A 17941-nucleotide genomic window follows, 5' to 3' on the forward strand; every position below is an offset into this window, starting at 1 on the left:
TGTGTACTAGGCTAAATGAGTTCATTGTTATTTGAATCTGCTTCTGGGGAAAACCAGTCCATTCCTGTATATGCTCACATATGGCTGGTTTTCATTAAAAAATCACTTTAGTATCTCCCTTTTGTTTAATGAAAATGTTTTCTGTCACATCACAATAATAATGATAACGGTATTTGTTAAGTGCTTACTATGTACCAAGCACTGGGGGAGATAGAAAGTAATCAGGTTGTCCCACATGGGGCTCACAGTCTTAATCCCCATTTTACAGATGAGGTAACTGAGGGACAGAGAAGTTCAGTGACTGACCCAAAGTCACACAGCTGACAAGTGGCAGAGCCGGGATTAGAACCCACGACCTCTGACTCCCAAGCCCGTGCTCTTTCCACTAAGCCATGCTGCTTCTCCACATCACCAGTGGAGGGATAAGAGAATGAGAGCAATACATTGGAAGGCCTTATGGCCAGAGGGTAATATCATACAGTGTAAAAACCTGTGGAGCTATATCCTACCAAGAATATCAGCATATTTTAAATTCAAAAAGGAATGACAAGGGTGCCGAGGCAAACAATAACTTACACTGGGAAGAAGTACACTCATTTCTGCCATAACATATGTTTGCAATACACTTTTGGAATAGAGCAAGATTAGGGAATCAGGGAATCCTCTTCCGACAACCTGAGCCTATTTGGACTTGACATGCCAAGTTATTAATACAGCTGCTTGTATGCATGCATGCCACTTCACAATGGGTGACTGCTATAGCCCAAGGCTCAGCAAGAATGCCACCTTCATATTACAGGATAAGTGGGTGTACTATAAGAATTCCACTAAATAATGAAGGCACTATCTGTGGCTTCACACAGCTATTTTGCTTGTAGCCTGTGATTAAAAAAAATTATGAATGCTCAATGCTCTGCACACATTAAGCCCTCAATAAATACCACCGATTGATTGATTGACCAAATTAGCTTGTAACCTAGGTACCAACTTTTCATTTTTACTTCAGGGGTGATAAAGCCCACTTTCCCTTGTCTTTTTTCTATTCCCATCCCCTGCCTGTCATTCATTCAATCGTATTTACTGAGCGCTTACTGTGTGCAGAGCACTGTACTAAGCACTTGAAGTACAAATCAGCAACATATAAAGACGTCCCTACCCAACAACGGGCTCACAGTCTTTTTAGCATCCACTCTCATTCCTTCTGTCCATGTTTTGGTGACCATTTCATTTCATTCCCTCATCTGGAAAATGGGGATTAAGACTGTGAGCCCCACGTGGGACAACCTTGATTACCTTGTATCCTCCCCAGTGCTTAGAACAGTGCTTGACACATAGTAAGCACTTAACAAATACCAACATTTTTATTATTGTTATCTACACACTTCCACCTTCTCCTAACCTGTCCTGAGCTTCCCAGCTGGCCCCAACATATCTTTGAAGACAACAGTTACTAAAGTGTTCCAGAAGCTGCATCAGTAGAGGGATGGTGAGTCCTAGTCTGAATGAGGATAGAAGCCAAACCTAATAGTAGTAATAATAATGGCATTTATTAAGTGCTTACTATGTGCAAAGCACTGTTCTAAGTGCTGGGGAGATTACAAGGTGATCAGGTTGTCCCACGGGGGGCTCACAGTCTTAACCTCCATTTTACAGATGAGGGAACTGAGGCAAGGAGAAGTTAAGTGACTTGCCCAAAGTCACACAGCTGACAATTGGCGGAACTGGGATTTGAACCCATGACCTCTGATTCCAAAACCCGTGCTCTTTCCACTGAGCCACGCTGCTTCTATAATAATGTTGGTATTTAAGTGCTTACTATGTGCCACACACTGTTCTAAGTGCTGGGGTAGATACAAGGTGATCAAGTTGTCCCACGTGGGGCTCACAGTCTTATTTCCCATTTTACAGATGAGGGAACTGAGGCCCAGAGAAGTTAAGTGACTTTCCCAAAGTCACACAGCTAAGTGGTGGAGCTGGGATTAGAACCCACGACCTCTGACTCCCAAGCCCGTGCTCTTTCCACTAAGCCACTCTGAGCTCTCTGTTATCAGGCATGGGGCCCACTAAAGGTTCAGAGCTCCAATAATACAGGTACTTAATACTTCCTTATGTTTCTATTCCTATATGTAAGTATGGAGTTGAGGAGGGGGTGGCTGGTTGAAGCAGGTTTCCTGACCTTGATTCAGGTGAGGGGGATGAGGCATCCACCCTGCAATAAACTCATTTATGTGAGCACAAATTATATATGGATGCAAGGGGGCAAAGGAGTGAAACTAAAATGCACATTTTCATGGAAGAAGTGTCCTCTGGCACATTGTATTGAGCCCTGACTTTCCAGCTCTTCATTTCCCTTCTTAACCTCTTCACCTCCCATTTCAGTTACTCTCCAACACTCCCTCTGTCCAATTTTGCCTGTGGATTAACTGGCCCCCTAATAGTCTATATTGCCATGGATCTTTGGTAAACACTTAAAAGAGTAGTAGAATAAGTACGTTGATAAATGGATAGCTAAATATATGAAAAAGTACATAAGACCCCAACACTTTGCATGGTAGAAATGAGTTCCACACTCAACAACCACATGAAGAGATGATGAGGACAGAGCAGTCTCTGCTGCTTTTGAGGGTAAAAAGAGGTATTCTATCCAATGACCATAGGCATGATAATAATAATAATAATGACATTCATTAAGCACTTACTATGTGCAAAACACTGTTCTAATCATTGGGGAGGTTACAAGGTGATCAGATTGTCCCACGGGGGGGGGGGAGGGGGGCTTTACAGATGAGGTAACTGAGGCACAGAGAAGATAAGTGACTTGCCCAAAGTTACACAGCTGACAACTGGCGGAGCTGGGATCTGAACCCATGACTTCTGACTCCAAAGCCCGTGCTCTTTTCCACGCAGCCATGCTGCATGACCTAACACCAATCAGCAATCACAGAATGCAGCTCAACCCGACCTGTCACCTTGCCTCTTTCTCAGCAGGCTTCCCTTCATCAAAACCCAACTTTTCCTCTTTGGCCATTGCCTGTTGCTGCTGGGCATTTGGCACCCTCTTGGTGATTCTTGGAGCCAGGATGCCAAGACAAATGGCAGCCAAGCACCCAGCCAAAAAAATTGAGGCAAAAAGTGAGTAATCAAATTTTTGCATTCTGAGTAGGTTGGCATCTGTGAAACCGGTTTAAAATTGAACTTGATTTGGCCACTCCCAAGGTGGAAACCAGGATGTTGGAAACTGGTAGAGGACCAGATCAACATCTAACTTTTCTTGATTTGTCAGCCTCTTTCAGTTTAATTGGATGAACCTTATGCTATCTTCCTTCACTCCCTTCTTTTCCATTCTTTCACTACTACCTCTTTCGCAACCTTGAGGTTGCTTTTTCCTTGTACATTTTCAACAGTGAAAGTGAAGCTTGGGTAAAATATGTGGACTTTCTCTGGGTAAGCACAGTCCTTGGGAGTGGGAAATTTTTACTTTGCCTTACAAGCCCCAACGGCTTCCATCCTGAGAGCCACGCAACCATTATACATTTAGTTTGTCATTGTTAATTATAGTAGGCTCTTACTAAAGTGTCTCTACTGAAGGCAGCTCCTTAGGCCCCAATTCAGAGAGTTTTAACCCGATGCCAATCCTGGAAATATATTCAGGAAGCAACCCAGTGCTCCTGGTAAAAGTGTATTACAGAGAAACCCTGACTGTATAGCATGGTTGATGCTTCTAATTCCTTAAAATTCAACATAAAAACCTTGCGAGCTATTTCATGCTAGGTTTGACAGGTGGGTGATAGTGTTTTAGAAATCGCAGGATATACGGGGCGATGGCGGAGAATGATGCAAGATTTACTGTGTGCTGAGTAAGGGAGCTGAGCAAGCTTGAATAAGTTAAATTGAAATGTTTCATAACATACCACTTTATGAATTCACTTTATAACTATCCTGAAATACTTTTCATTTCTGTAAAGTTTTTGAGACAAATAATGAAGAAAATAGAATAAGGATATAATTGGTAATTGTGCAGAATTAGGATTTAAGAAGAATAAAAAAATTTGCTGCAGAAAATGAAGATTTTTTTATCTACAACCTTACTCGATTTATGAAAGTCTCCTTTACTCTTCAGCTTTATAATTTCCACTAATTACCAGTTTGCTCTTCATGTTTTCTGTCAGTATTATGAACCTCCAACTGACAACATGTATTTCAAAGGGCTCCTCTGGCTTTGTTCTGATTAGACCAGACCTCAACAAAGATATGTCTTCTTCATTGTTATTGTAAATTGTATATGCTATTAGAATAAAGACATCATCTTCTGAGGGATTGTTGTGTATTAAGTACAAATAGAAAAATGCTAATTTCCTAATAGGTTTTTTCTAACGGAAGAAAAGTCGAATACTTGTATCTGGCAAAGACTGCAGCTCAAATCTTGACAGAGAAGCAATCACAATGATTTATATATTCAGTTAGCTTCTTCTAGTCTATAAGATAATTTAACACTTTCAGAACAGTAGGGCATCATTATTGTAGTGCCATAGATGATTTCCTGATGGTACTATTTTTGTTGAAAACTTGGACATTTTTTTTGATGAGACAGCACAGCCTAGTGAAAAGGGTAAGGACTTGAGCTGGAGGACCTGAAAATACAATACAGCAATAAACAGTGGCGTTCCCTGCCCATGATGAGTTTACAGTCCAGAGGATGGGGGTATGACTCTGAGCCCCATGTGGGACAGGGACTGTGTCCAACCTGATTATCTTGTATCTACAGCATGGCTCAGAAGCAGCATGGCTCAGTGGAAAGAGCATGGGCTTGGGAGTCAGAGGTCATGGGTTCTAATCCCGGCTCCCCCACATGTCTGCTGTGTGACCTTGGGCAAGTCACTTAACTTCTCTGAGCCTCAGTTACCTCATCTCAAAAATGGGGATTGACTGTGAGCCCCACGTGGGACATGGTCACCATGTATCCTCCCCAGTGCTTAGAACAGTGCTTTGCACATAGTAAGCACTTAACAAATGTCATTATTATTATTATTATCATCATTACCCAAGCCTGGCACATAGTAAGCACTTAAATATCATAATTATCATTCATTATTATTGTTATTACCCTCTCAGGGTTGCATCTGGAGAGTTTCCAGTACTCTACCAGTCTCGACTATGGGAGGGAGAGTCAATCAGTCATACCCGTTCTATTCCTAATAATAATAATAATAATGGTATTTGTTAAGTGCTTACTATGTGCAAAGCACTGTTCTAAGTGCCGGGGGCATACAAGGTGATCAGGTTGTCCCACGTGGGGCTCAAAGTCTTAATCCCCATTTTCCAGATGAGGGAACTGAAGCCCAGAGAAGTGAAGTGACTTGCCCAAAGTCACACAGCGGACAAGTGGCAGAGTCGGGGTTTGAACCCCTGACCTCAGATTCCAAAGCCCGGGCTCTAGCCACTGAGCCACGCTGCTTTTCTTGTTCCTAGTTTGGCCAGTGCCCTGTGAGTGGAAGGCAACCTGCTACATGTCAAGACTTCTTTGTGCCAGGCAGCAGCAGCATGGGACAGAGTCAAGGGTGGAGATTGGATTTTTCTGCTTGAAAGGGGGAAATGGTAAACCACTTCCATATTTTTACCAAGAGAGCTCTATGGATACGCTACCAGAACGATGACAGATGAAGGTGGGGCATTCTGGGAGTCCGCAGTGTCGATATGGGTCAGAGACGACTCGACAGCTTAAGATAAAATTATTGTTACAGTGATGGGAAAGTCAAATATGATGGGGAACAGGAGGAAAGAAGCCATCCTGAGTTCCAAGATTTTGGGAGGAGCTGCTCTCATTCAGGCAGCCTTTGTGCCAATATGACGCACCTTCAGAGCATTATAATAAGAATAATAATAATGATGGCATTTATTAATCACTTACTATGTGCAAAGCACTGTTCTAAGCGCTGGGGGATACAAGGTGATCAGGTTGCCCCACGGGGTGCTCACAGTCAATCCCCATTTTACGGATGAGGTAATTGAGGCATAGAGAAGTTGTGACTTGCCCAAAGTCACCCAGCTGACAATTGGCAGAGCCGGGATTTGAACCCATGACCATTGACTCCAAAGCCCGTGCTCTTTCCCGTGAGTCACGCTGCTTATCTATTACTATGGTGTGCAGCAGAATAAAAATGTATCAGAGAATTAAGGTATTGCCCAATAAAATATATTTTAGAGAACGTCAGTAAATTGCACTACAAAAAACACCTATCACACCCAGGCTTAGGAGGTAACACTGTTCATACTTCTGAATGTTGTGCATTATTCATTCAATCATATTTATTGAGCACTTACTGTGTGCAGAGCACTGCACTAAGCACTCAGAAAATACGATTCAGCAGTAAAGAGAAACAGTCCCTGCCCACACCAGGTTTACGGTCTGCTCCACCACTTGTCTGCTGTGTGTCCTTGGGCCTCAGTTACCTCATCAGTAGAATGGGGATTAAGACTGTGAGGTCCTATGTGGGACAGGGGACTGTGTCCAACCTGATAAGCTTGTGCCTACTTCAGAACTTACTACAGTGCCTAGAACAAAGTATGCACTTATATACAATAAAAAAGTCAGTGTGTATATCACTACTTTTTAGTGCTATTAAGTGGTTTCAAGAAACATGTCATGAAGGACTGAGAAAAGCCCCTTCTCTGTGCTGAAATTCCAAGAATAGAACTGCACATTCTGGGAGCCCATATCTGTCTTGCTTAGCTATGCCCAACTCCCACACTTGCTCATGCTTCCAAAGAAGTTTCAAATGTGCAAAGGGGAAATCAAGTGCTGGGCCATTCCCCCACCGATCAGTTGGGAGATAGGGAAAATCATCAATCATATTTGTACAGTGCTTACTGTGTGCAGGGCACTGTATTAAGTGCTGGGGAAAGTACAGCACAGCAATATAACAGACACATTCCTTGCCTGCAATGAGCTTACAATCTAGAGACAGAGAAAGGAATCAAGGGCACATATCCACAACTTTACAGCAGCCCCTTCTCACACCCACAGTGGGGAGAATCATGTTTGCCAAACCTATTAGGAAAAGCATCAAAGAAGGGAAGTTCTATTCAGATGCTTCTCCATCCAATATCCTTAAATTTCATCAATATGAAAATTAGAAATTGGACTCATTAGATTTCTTGCAACTTTTTTTCCTGAATTTCCATCTTTCCCACTAGGCCAAGAATGCAAATATATGTTTTCTTGTGGTGTGGTGTAGTATATTGCCATCTTGCTAAAGAAACCTAAAACAATCACCAAAATGAACTCAAGTCAATTGAACCACCTAGCCATACCTCCACTGAATTAAAATATTGTGCTTTTGAAATCACTTGAATCTTCTTGTTTCCAGTGATTCAGATGGTGACTCTTCCCACATGGTCAAAAAATGCTCTTTGCCTTGTGAGAAAACTTTGGGTCATGTAATGAATTAAAGTTTTAGCCAAATCAGATGTAAGCAGATTAGACTGGCTGTTGCTTATTTCATCATTAGCGGAATTTGTACTGGAAAATGGAAGAATGGTATTTTGTAGAAAGCACAGACACAAATCTTCCTTTCTTTGAGTCACATCCATGTTCACTAGTGAGTAACACTGGATAAATTTGTGGATTTCACCCTGTAGATCTTCATTAGGTTTGAGCTGTGATTCTTTAATGATCTCAAGTAATGAAGTTTCTTCATATGTTAAAGCAGTAGGATTGGCCCCTGTGGTGGAAGCGTATGTCAAAATTTAAAGCTGCTCTTTGGAAATGAGTATCTTTGTTTTCCAATTAGAAGAAATCTTTGCAATCGTATGTCTTCCTTTTAATAACATCTCTAATATTCATTTTAAAATTAACGTAGGGTCCGTGAAGATATCAGAGCAACTGTTTTTAAAACAAATCTATTCTGTGGATCTACTGAATCAATTCTGAGTAGATTGAGGAAGTTTGCACTGTTTTTACAGCTCCTTGTTCAGGAAGACTATGCCAAGGATGAGAGAGGCAGCTCAAGTCTTGAAACTGCCAATAAGGGTGCCAAGAAATTCTGATTATGATGGCAGGTTTTATGATCTGGACACCTGTTAACTAGGAACTGGACTGAGACCATCAACTCGTTTCACACACACCATTGAACAGCTATCAGATGGCGATGCCTTTTGGCCCAGCTAATTTCAACACCACAACTTCAAATCTGGCCCAGGTGCATAATTCGCTATTTAAGAAATTTGAGAGAGAATGAGACCAAAATGAAATAATCCATTCAAAATATGTGATATAAGAGAAAATGAGGCAAGTGAGCCCAGAGCCCGTAAGAAGTCAAGCCAGGATGGAAACATTTGGCTAGGTTTGAATGCCACCAGTCAGTCAAACAGGAATGATGATATGAATGGTATTTGTTAAGGACTTACCTTGTGTCAGGCACTGTCCTAAGTGCTGGGGTGGATACAAGCAAATTAGGTAGAACACAATCCCTGCCTCCGCATTGGACTCAAAGTCTTAATCTCCATTTTGCAGATGAGGTAACTGAGGAATAGAGAAGTGAAATGACTTGCTCAGGGTCTCACATCAGATAAGTGGCGGTTCCAGGATGAGAACCCAGGACCTTCTGATTCCCAGGCCCATGCTTTCTCCACTCAGCCATGCTGCTTCTCGAGATCTTCAAATTGACAGGAATATATATATATATATATATATATATATATATATATATATATATATATATATATATATATATATATATATATATATATATATATGGAGTAGCCAGTTGGGATGTCAGTGGATTACATTAGAGAAGCAGCATGGCTCAGTGGAAAGAGCACGGGCTTGGGAGCCAGAGGTCATGGGTTCTAATCCTGGCTCCACCACATGTCTGCTGTGTGACCTTGGGCAAGTCACTTAATTTATCTGAGCCTCAGTTCCCTCATCTGTAAAATGGGGATTAAGACTGTGAGCCCCACGTGGGAAAACCTGATCACCTTGTATCCCCCCAGCGCTTAGAACAGTGCTTCGCACATAGTAAGTGCTTAACAAATGCCATTATTATTATTAATATTATTATTACATCTTCACTTGATGTCACAAGTCTTAATAGGGGAGACAACCCTGTGCTCTCTGTAAACGTCTGGGGTTATGCATCCCAGTTTGACTCAGCTCCATTCCTGAGCTCCAAAAGGTAAGCATAGGTCTGGAAACATGGGAGCAGGGCACAGGATGGCTAAGGAGTGGCCATGTTGTCCATGATGCTCATCTAACCATAGGTGTCAGACAAGTGACCACCCCAGGCATGTCTAGGCCTATCTCTATTCCTCTATTTCTAAGTTGATCTTGCTACTGAGTAAAGCCTTTTGAACAATTGGATAAAAATGGAAATCTGATTCAGGCCCCCAGTGAGAAGAGCCTCCTTCCCCTACAATCCGCCACGCACTGAGGTCATCAGCCAGTGCTCTGTCTCCCTCCCTGTCCCCAGCCCAATTTCTACCATAGCTATGCCAAGGAGGGGAGCATATGTAGCCATAGTGTGTTTTAAAGACTTGCTAAGAGAGCAGTGAATATTAGTGGTGGAGTTGGGCCACTTCAATGTCTGGGCTTACTAAAATGCGACCCAGAACCCATTTCCCTGAGGGCCATCCACCAGAGAAACCTCAAGAGCACACATGATCCCATGATGCTTTTATCTCCATCAAGACCGTCTTTCCAGGAAATAAATGTCTGCTGTGTGACCTTGGGCAAAATAAATAGTCCTGACAAAGAAGGGAAGCAGAATGAGGTGGTAGAGAGGTTCTCAATACAGGAAAACCAGGAGGGGGGAAATGTGGCCCAGGGGACCAACAAGAGATTGTTACCTCATTAGTATTTATATATGACTGTAAGTATACCTATATTTCCCTAAATATGTGTGCATATATATGTATACTAATTTTGATGTTTAAGTGCATACTATGTGCCAAGCACTGTTCTAAGTGCTGGGGTAGATACGAGGTCATCAGGTTGTCCCACTTGGGGCTCACAGTCTTAATCCACATTTTACAGATGAGGTAACTGAGGCACAGAGAAGTTAAGAGGTTTGCCCAAGGCCACACAGCACACAAGTGGCAGACGTGGGATTATAACCCACGTCCTCTGACTCCGAAGCCTGGGCTCTTTCCATTACACATAGTTATCCTAACCTTCTGAAACTTGACTACTGTAGCTTTTGACAGCCTTATTAATTTAGAGTTCATGCTCTTTAGTCAAATAACCTGTTATCTTTATCTTGAACTCACTGCATAAATTTTTGGACTCAGCAGTCGTCATAACCATCAGAATCAGCAGTAGATTTGAATATTTATGCCTGTGGCCTACTATTATTGGATCAATGACAGAAATGATAATCAAGCCCAATATTTTATTTTACGAGATTATAATAAGCATCCTCTTCCCATTAAAACATACATTTCACCATTTTGACGGTCTACTCTGTTTTTCTTTTTTACTCTTTAGATTAAACTGTATGTACCAGGCACTTTAGTGACCTACGTTGTCTGGAGACAACACTACTTTCTCATGGGCAATCATGAGTTGTCATTTCAAGCAGCAAGAAGAAGCAGTGTGGCTCAGTGGAAAAAGCATGGGCTTTGGAGTCAGTGGTTATGGGTTCAAATCCTGGCACCGCCAATTGTCAGCTGTGTGACTTTGGGCAAGTCACTTAACTTCTCTGTGCCTCAGTTACCTAATCTGTAAAATGGGTATTGACTGTGAGCCCTCCAAGGGACAACCTGCTCACTCTAGCCTCTCCAGTGCTTAGAACAGTGCTTTGCACATAATAAGTGCTTAATAAATGTCATTATTATGATTATTATTATTATTTTATTATTTCTAGTTGTTACCACAATCTAATGCATCATAGTGTGAAAAATTGTGTGCTATGATGTATTTTCTGGGAAGATCATATATTAAGGCTATCTGTCTTGATGATCATCCTTATTTATTCAGGTATCATGATTGTCATTGTCTGGATACATTCTCATTGTTTTGCTTTCCTGGACTCAAAATGATTGTCCAGATTTAAAGAAGACACACCTTCCCCTTTTCATATTTTGCCAGTTATTGGCTTGGTTTAAGGTAGTGCAATATATACAAATTGAAGTATAGTATATCAACCCCAATGGAGGATATGAATTTCACATTTTTTACTGTAACCCTCAAACAGTTCAAAAGCATCCATTTGCCTTTTTTTCATGTGTGCTTCAAATTCAGTAGCTTTCTTCAGTAACTCCTTCCACATGCTATTAACATCCTTTGAAGTAGATCTGTTTGCGATTCCCATTTTCCAGTTTCTAAAGTTTTAATTATAATTCTTCCTCGCTGTCAAGCCAAATGTAGTCCCTCCTGGTCTGCTTTTATGGATGCTTTCTTTGTACCCAGGAGATTTTTGGCTTTAGCTACACAGTGTCTATTTTGGGTTGGGTTTGGGGGAGAATAAAGATCAGTAGATACCAAGGATGTACAGGGCTTTGTGAGCTTTAAACAGCATCTTTTAATGAAATGCTTAAGTACTTAGTATACAGACTTTAAAATGTTACTCTAAAGACTATAAACTCTAGAAAGGCTGGAGGAAGGCAAAAAGCTTTTAGATGTAGTGAGGGATGTTAAAGTCCCAAAATAAACACACTTCGTTTAGTGGCAAAGGGGAATAGAAGTAAAGCATTTTAAAAACCCAAATAAAGACTGTCTTTAGAGTTAGAGCTGAAGCAGGGTCTGCTGCTATAATTCAAAGAATTAGGAAGGGAGGTGGTTTCTCTGCCAAAAATATGAACAAAAGAAGTAGCCAAAAGGTGTGTGTATATATAGAGATGTGGGAGCCATTTTGTAATTTTTCAACTTCCCCACAGGTATCTGTGCTACTTCCAATGCTATAGCATCTGCTATGTTAAAAATGCCTGGAGCAGTGATAAACTGAGGTTGTGATCTTCAAAATTAGGTTTGCTTTAGAAGATGGCACCCAATCTCACTTTTGGCACAGAAGATTGAAGAGGTTGTTGCCTCCATATGAATTCAGAATTCAGATAAAAGGTGGGCTGACATTCTGTTTGCACCTCAAGCTGGTTGGTAAAGGGCATCATGCTGCTTGTCCCTTTCTACATTACAGTTTAGTCTATTGGGCACACTGGTAACAGATACATGACAGAACCCCTTTTCAGAAACTGGATTAAGAAAACTATTAGACTGTTGAAATCTTTATCTACAACTGCAGTTTTTCTGCCTGAAATATCCCACTTATAAACAACTGCCTATCCACCTTGTAATCCTTTCCAAACTGGAAAAGTTATTTCCCAACAAATACACTTATGTCAGGCATTGAGTTAATAAATCAAATTGTAATCTTGGTTTGGGTTTTAAAACGGCGATGGAGAAAAAAAAATGTCCTCTGTGATCTTTCCGTGTCAGAACTCCTGATGACTGAGTCTGTGAAAGGTTTCATCCATTAACATGTCTGTGGCACAAGGATGGAATCAATTTACTCCTGCCAGTTCTGTCACTTTAAGACTAGTGAAGGCTGTGACTATGCAGGCACAATGGAAAGGAAATTTGAGGTAATTATCCAGACAATTCACCCCAAGGAGCCTGCTCCTAGAATCAATTGGGACTATTCTTTGGCCTGCATTATGAGTGGCTATCTGCAGACATCAAATTTAGCAGATAACTACTCTTTTCACTTTTTTCCCCAGTGGGGACCTAGCTTAAGCCTGTTTTCTGAGAAAATGAACAGAAAAATAGATAAATAAACCAGGAAGTGCTGCTTATCTTGAGATAGAAAGTTGGGTTACAGAATGTCACCAAATCACTTTCAAGCCCCATACTTACCACCCACCTAGTCCACACTCATAGAACATTCAGAGCAGACAGGGTCTGTGGTAGGGTCAGAAAATGTGGGAGATCACCAGGTCAGTTGAGTAGTATGCCTTTGAAGTAGCCTTTTCTGGAAGGGTTAAGGGAAAACAGTGATAACTGACCACCAAATTCTACTTCCAGAAAGCAGAACCCAAAAGCCTATCATGACTTTGGGAGGTAAATGAAATGGAATTGGTGACAGTAGGGCATGGAGCTTCACACCAAACTGAAAGACTATAAAGTTATTAAGTGAGGCACATGTAACTTTTCCTACAGTTTCATGGTGTAGTCACACAGTGGCATTGCTCACTGCTCAGAGACAATGCCAATCACAATGGAGATTCACTGGGCGGGTGGAGAAGAGAATAGATGAAAGTAGGGTGCTAAAACAGTTGCTGTTCTGTGAGAAAGGAGATACAGGGCAAGTAATGATAATGATGGTGGCATTTAAGTGCCTATTATTTGCCAAACACTGTACTAAGTGCTGGGGTAGATACAAGATAAGTTAGACACAGACCCTGACCCACGTGGCCGTCACAATCTAGGTAGGAGGGAGAACAGGTATTAAATCCCTTCTGCTGTCTGGATCATTTTTCTACAAAAACATTCAGGACATGTTTCCCCACTCCTCAAGAAACTCCAGTGGTTGTCATCCCCATCCCCATCAAATGAAAACTCCTCACCATTGGCTTTAAAGCACTCAATCACATTGCCCCCTAATAATAACATGGTATTTGTTAAGAGCTTACTATGTGCTGAGCACTTTTCTAAGCGCTGGGGTAGATACAAGGTAATCAGATTATCCCATGTGGGGCTCACAGTCTTAATCTCCATTTTACAGATGAGGTAACTGAGGCACAGAGAAGTTAAGTGGCTTGCCCAAGGTCACAGAGCAGACAAGTGGCAGACCTGGGATTAGAACCCATGACCTCTGACTCCCAAGCCCATGCTCTTTCCACTGTCACCCTGCTTCTCTGCTACCTTAGCTCACTACTCTCCTACTGCACTCCAGCCTGCACACTTTGCTCCTCTAATGCTAACCTTCTCACTGTACCTGGATCTCATCTGTCTAATCGCCGACCCTTTGTCCACGTCCTGCCTCTGGCCTGGAATGCCCTCTCTCATCAAAGCAGGTTTGCTGTAAGGAAAGGGAGATGAGGTAATGGAATCTTTACCAAGGAGAGACATTCATTCAATCATTTATTGAGTGCTTACTGTGTGCAGAGCACTGTACTAAGCACTTGGAAAGTACAGTTCAGCAACAGATACAGTCCCTGACCAACAACGGGCTCACAGTCTCAAACCCCATTTTCCAGATGAGGTAACTGAGGCCCAGAGAAGGGAAGTGACTCGCCCAAGGTCACTCAGCAGACAAGCGGCGGAGCCGGGATTAGAACCCCTGACCTTCTGACTCCAGGGCCCGTGCTCTTTCCACTATGCCACTACTGCTTCGCACTGAAATTGTTTGTACGTACTTATTCTATTAATTTTATTAATGATGTGTATACATCTATAATTCTATTGATGTTGATGCTATTGTTTTGTTTTGTTGTCTGTCTCCCCTTTCTAGACTGTGAGTCCATTGTTGTGTAGGGATTGTCTCAATCTGTTGCCAAATTGTACTTTCCAAGCGCTTAGTACAGTGCTCTGCACACAGTAAGTGCTGCACATGGTAAGCACTCAATACCATTGATGAGGAGGGCTGAGTTTTCTTCAATTGTGTCAGAGTGTTTTTAAAGCCACTTTATAGAATAGACATAACCTTAAAAATGATAGAACATTTGAGAAAGAAGCTTAGCTGAGAGGTCAGCAGGCTTAGTACGGAGTAGAGGCTGTTAGGTTTGGGAAGAAGGAGATCATTGGTGACATCTGTGAGGGAAGTTATGGTGGAGTTAAGGGGGCATAAGCCAGATTGGTGGGAATCAGGAGAGAAAAGGAGAGGAAGTCGAGGCAGTGGGTGTAATAATAATAATGATGGAATTTAGTAAGCGCTTACTATGTGCAAAACACTGTTCTAAGTGCTGGGGAGGTTACAAGGTGATCAGGTTGTCCCATGGGGGGCTCACAGTCTTAATCCCCATTTTACAGATGAGGTAACTGAGGCTCAGAGAAGTGAAGTGACTTGCCCAAAGTCACACAGCTGACAATTGGCGGAGTTGGAATTTGAACCCATGACCTCTGACTCCAAAGCCCGGTCTCTTTCCACTGAACCATGCTGCTTGATCAAGCAGTTTGGAGAGAAATGGTAAGGGAGAGATGGGGCGATAATTGGAGGGAGTCATGGGGCCAAGGGAAGATTGAAAAATTCCATGTACCTGGAAAATAATTGTACAGTTACCTCTAGATCTGTGATAATGGTTCCACGTATACTTGCAGCCTGTAGCTTAAATTCATATTCCTAGAGAGTCATGTTCTTTTTAGACAGTAACTCATTTTTCTCAGGCAAACGTCTCAAAGTGATAGAAAATCCTTGGCAAACTAACCATTGTTTAGCCTACAGCTTTTGTGCCCTAAGTAGCCCACAGTAGAGAATAATGGGAGAGATTACCAGATAGTTCAGCGTTTGTATTGTCATCAAAGCAAATATCTGTGGCAGGATTTGGTTATTTAATTGAAGTCAACTTTTGAAGGGGATTTTTTTTTGCCCCTAATTTGCTCAGCTGTGACTTCTTATCTATTCCCACAAGGAGAGTAGCATCTCAGCATCTTCAGTCACAGGACAAGTCTGCACAAAACAAGAATAGTTTTTGAAGGAATATTTTCAAGAGAATCATTCACTTTTCACCTAAATCTGCACAGAGGAAAGCGAGCCCCCTTCATCAAATTAATGGCTGTGAGGCTAGTGCTGCACTGAAAAGAGAAATCATTTTGCATTTACATACCATTAGTCCTGCTTCCAAAGGCAACCCCAGGAAATTTCATCAGCAAAGGTTGTCAGGTTTCATCGGCCTTCTAGCAGAACCCCATATTAAGGAAAACTTGCTCTGTAGTAGTGACCCTGGTTCCAACTCCATGTCCTGGCCACGTGCATTTCTTCCAACTTCCATGTCGTACTGTATCCAGGCAAGTTTGCAAAAGAACATTCCTTAATTCTTCCATTCTGTTCTAGTCAAAACACATACAAAATCAAGTGCTCTTGCAGAACTGAGTCTATCACTCAGAATCTACGGTAGGAGAAACACTTTCTCAACATAGGGTTGCTTTTTCCAGAAAGAGGAAGTTGGGTATGTTTGGGATATATATTTTGAAGTAGTCATAGCTGTCCCCTTAAAACTGAATACAGAAAATGGTTTGAGGAAATAAGAATGCATGGACGCGAATTAAGACAAACCTTTGGCAGGAAGTCTGGGAAGCAAATATAAACACCAAAAAACAAATGGAGCTAGCACCAGCAAAAAATAAAAACCCTGGAAAATTCTGATTTCCAAACCAATGCTGTTGTAAGTTGTAATATCATTATCAACATTCTGTATAGCACCATTATCAGAATTTTTCAAGATTTTTGAGTTCCTCAAAAGGAAAGTGCCAACGTAAATTATCATTAATTTTTTAAAAATGAGTTAGCCACAGATAACCTAGTGGGAAGTTTCTGTTATCTCAGAATGCACAGATAAACTGAGTATTTAAATTTAATAGGCTTGATCTTTTGCTGCGTTAACTTCATTCTGGGAATAAACCAAGGTGCCATTTACCAAATTACTTCTTTTAGTGCACTAAGTAGCACCTGGTTGAGTTAATATGTGTCACATTGGTGAGCGTTTTATTGCTGGAGAGAAGTGTACTCATGAGGCAAACTTCTGGTCTGATAGTAAATACAATAATATCAAAATGAGTATCTCTAAAAGAAAAGTCCTGTTTCTTAAAGGTGGAACTACTCTAAGCCTCATTTTCAGATGTACATAAAGAATACCCAAGCGCATCTTTAACAATTACGCATGACCTATAACTCCCCTAAAGGGGAAGATTGGTAAGGGCGGATCTTCACATACTGAAAAGAGGAAAGGAGACGATGAGTTTGGGTGTAGCCAGAGCCTTATTTCTACACTTTCGTATCAAGGTTCACCACTGGTTTCCCGATTAGGGTGTAGTTTACTTTGATTTGTTGATGGATAGACTATTCCCTGGGGTTCTGGTAGCCAGGTTGCCCTCCCTCACCAATTACTACTCAGCCTAGACTCAGAGAACTGTGTCCCCAGCCAACCGAGTCCTCCACTCCCCATGTCTCTTTTGATATTTTAAGAAAATCCTCTTGCTGCCAGAAATTATGTTTTTGTAAATGGTGCTTCAGTCAGTAAACAGTACTGAAAGAGGTTGCATGACAGTTTTTTGACTTTATTCTGTGACACGTTAATGAAGTGTAAGCCTTCGAGATGATCCCATTAAGCAGTCAGTGGTTTATGGAGTCACCCCACCAGGTCTCTGCAAACTTTATAATATGAGGTCACAGGCCTTTCTGAGTAGGGGGAAGGTGCTGGGGAAGGGAGAGGTGGGACTTTGAGCTGAAAATCATGTGATGTGATCCAGACCATTACAGGTTCCAGGCCAAGGAAGGTCTCTGCCTTCCACAGCATCCTTCTGGTAACTGAGGCCCAGAGCAGTGAAGTGACTTTCCCAAGGTCACACAGCAGCAGACAAGTGGCAGAGCCTGGATTAGAACCCAGATCCTTCAGAATCCCAGGCCCGTGCTCTACCCACTAGGTCATGCTGCTCATAAACCTCCTTTTATATCTTCACTGTTTATAGCTATGGAGGTGGCCAAGAGAGAGAAGAGAACACTAAGGCCACACCTTGACTAGTAAGCAGTATGGCCTACAGCCAACCCAGGATGAAGTTATTCACATATTCAGTCAAATGTCTTTAAAGACTACCAAGATTTTGAATGGTATTTGCTAGTCTGTGGTTTGGATTGGGCACTGAAAATTGAAATGCTAAATGCAGAGTCAGTATAATGGACCTTCCTTGGCTATTGCCGGTGCTTTTATAAAGTAAATGCTTAATAAGACAAGATAAGGTTTTGTAATCATGTATATGTGCATATACATATAGATACAGATGTATAGATACTTCTTG

Source organism: Tachyglossus aculeatus, chromosome X3, assembly GCF_015852505.1.
Source record: "Tachyglossus aculeatus isolate mTacAcu1 chromosome X3, mTacAcu1.pri, whole genome shotgun sequence".
Lineage (NCBI taxonomy): Eukaryota > Metazoa > Chordata > Mammalia > Monotremata > Tachyglossidae > Tachyglossus > Tachyglossus aculeatus.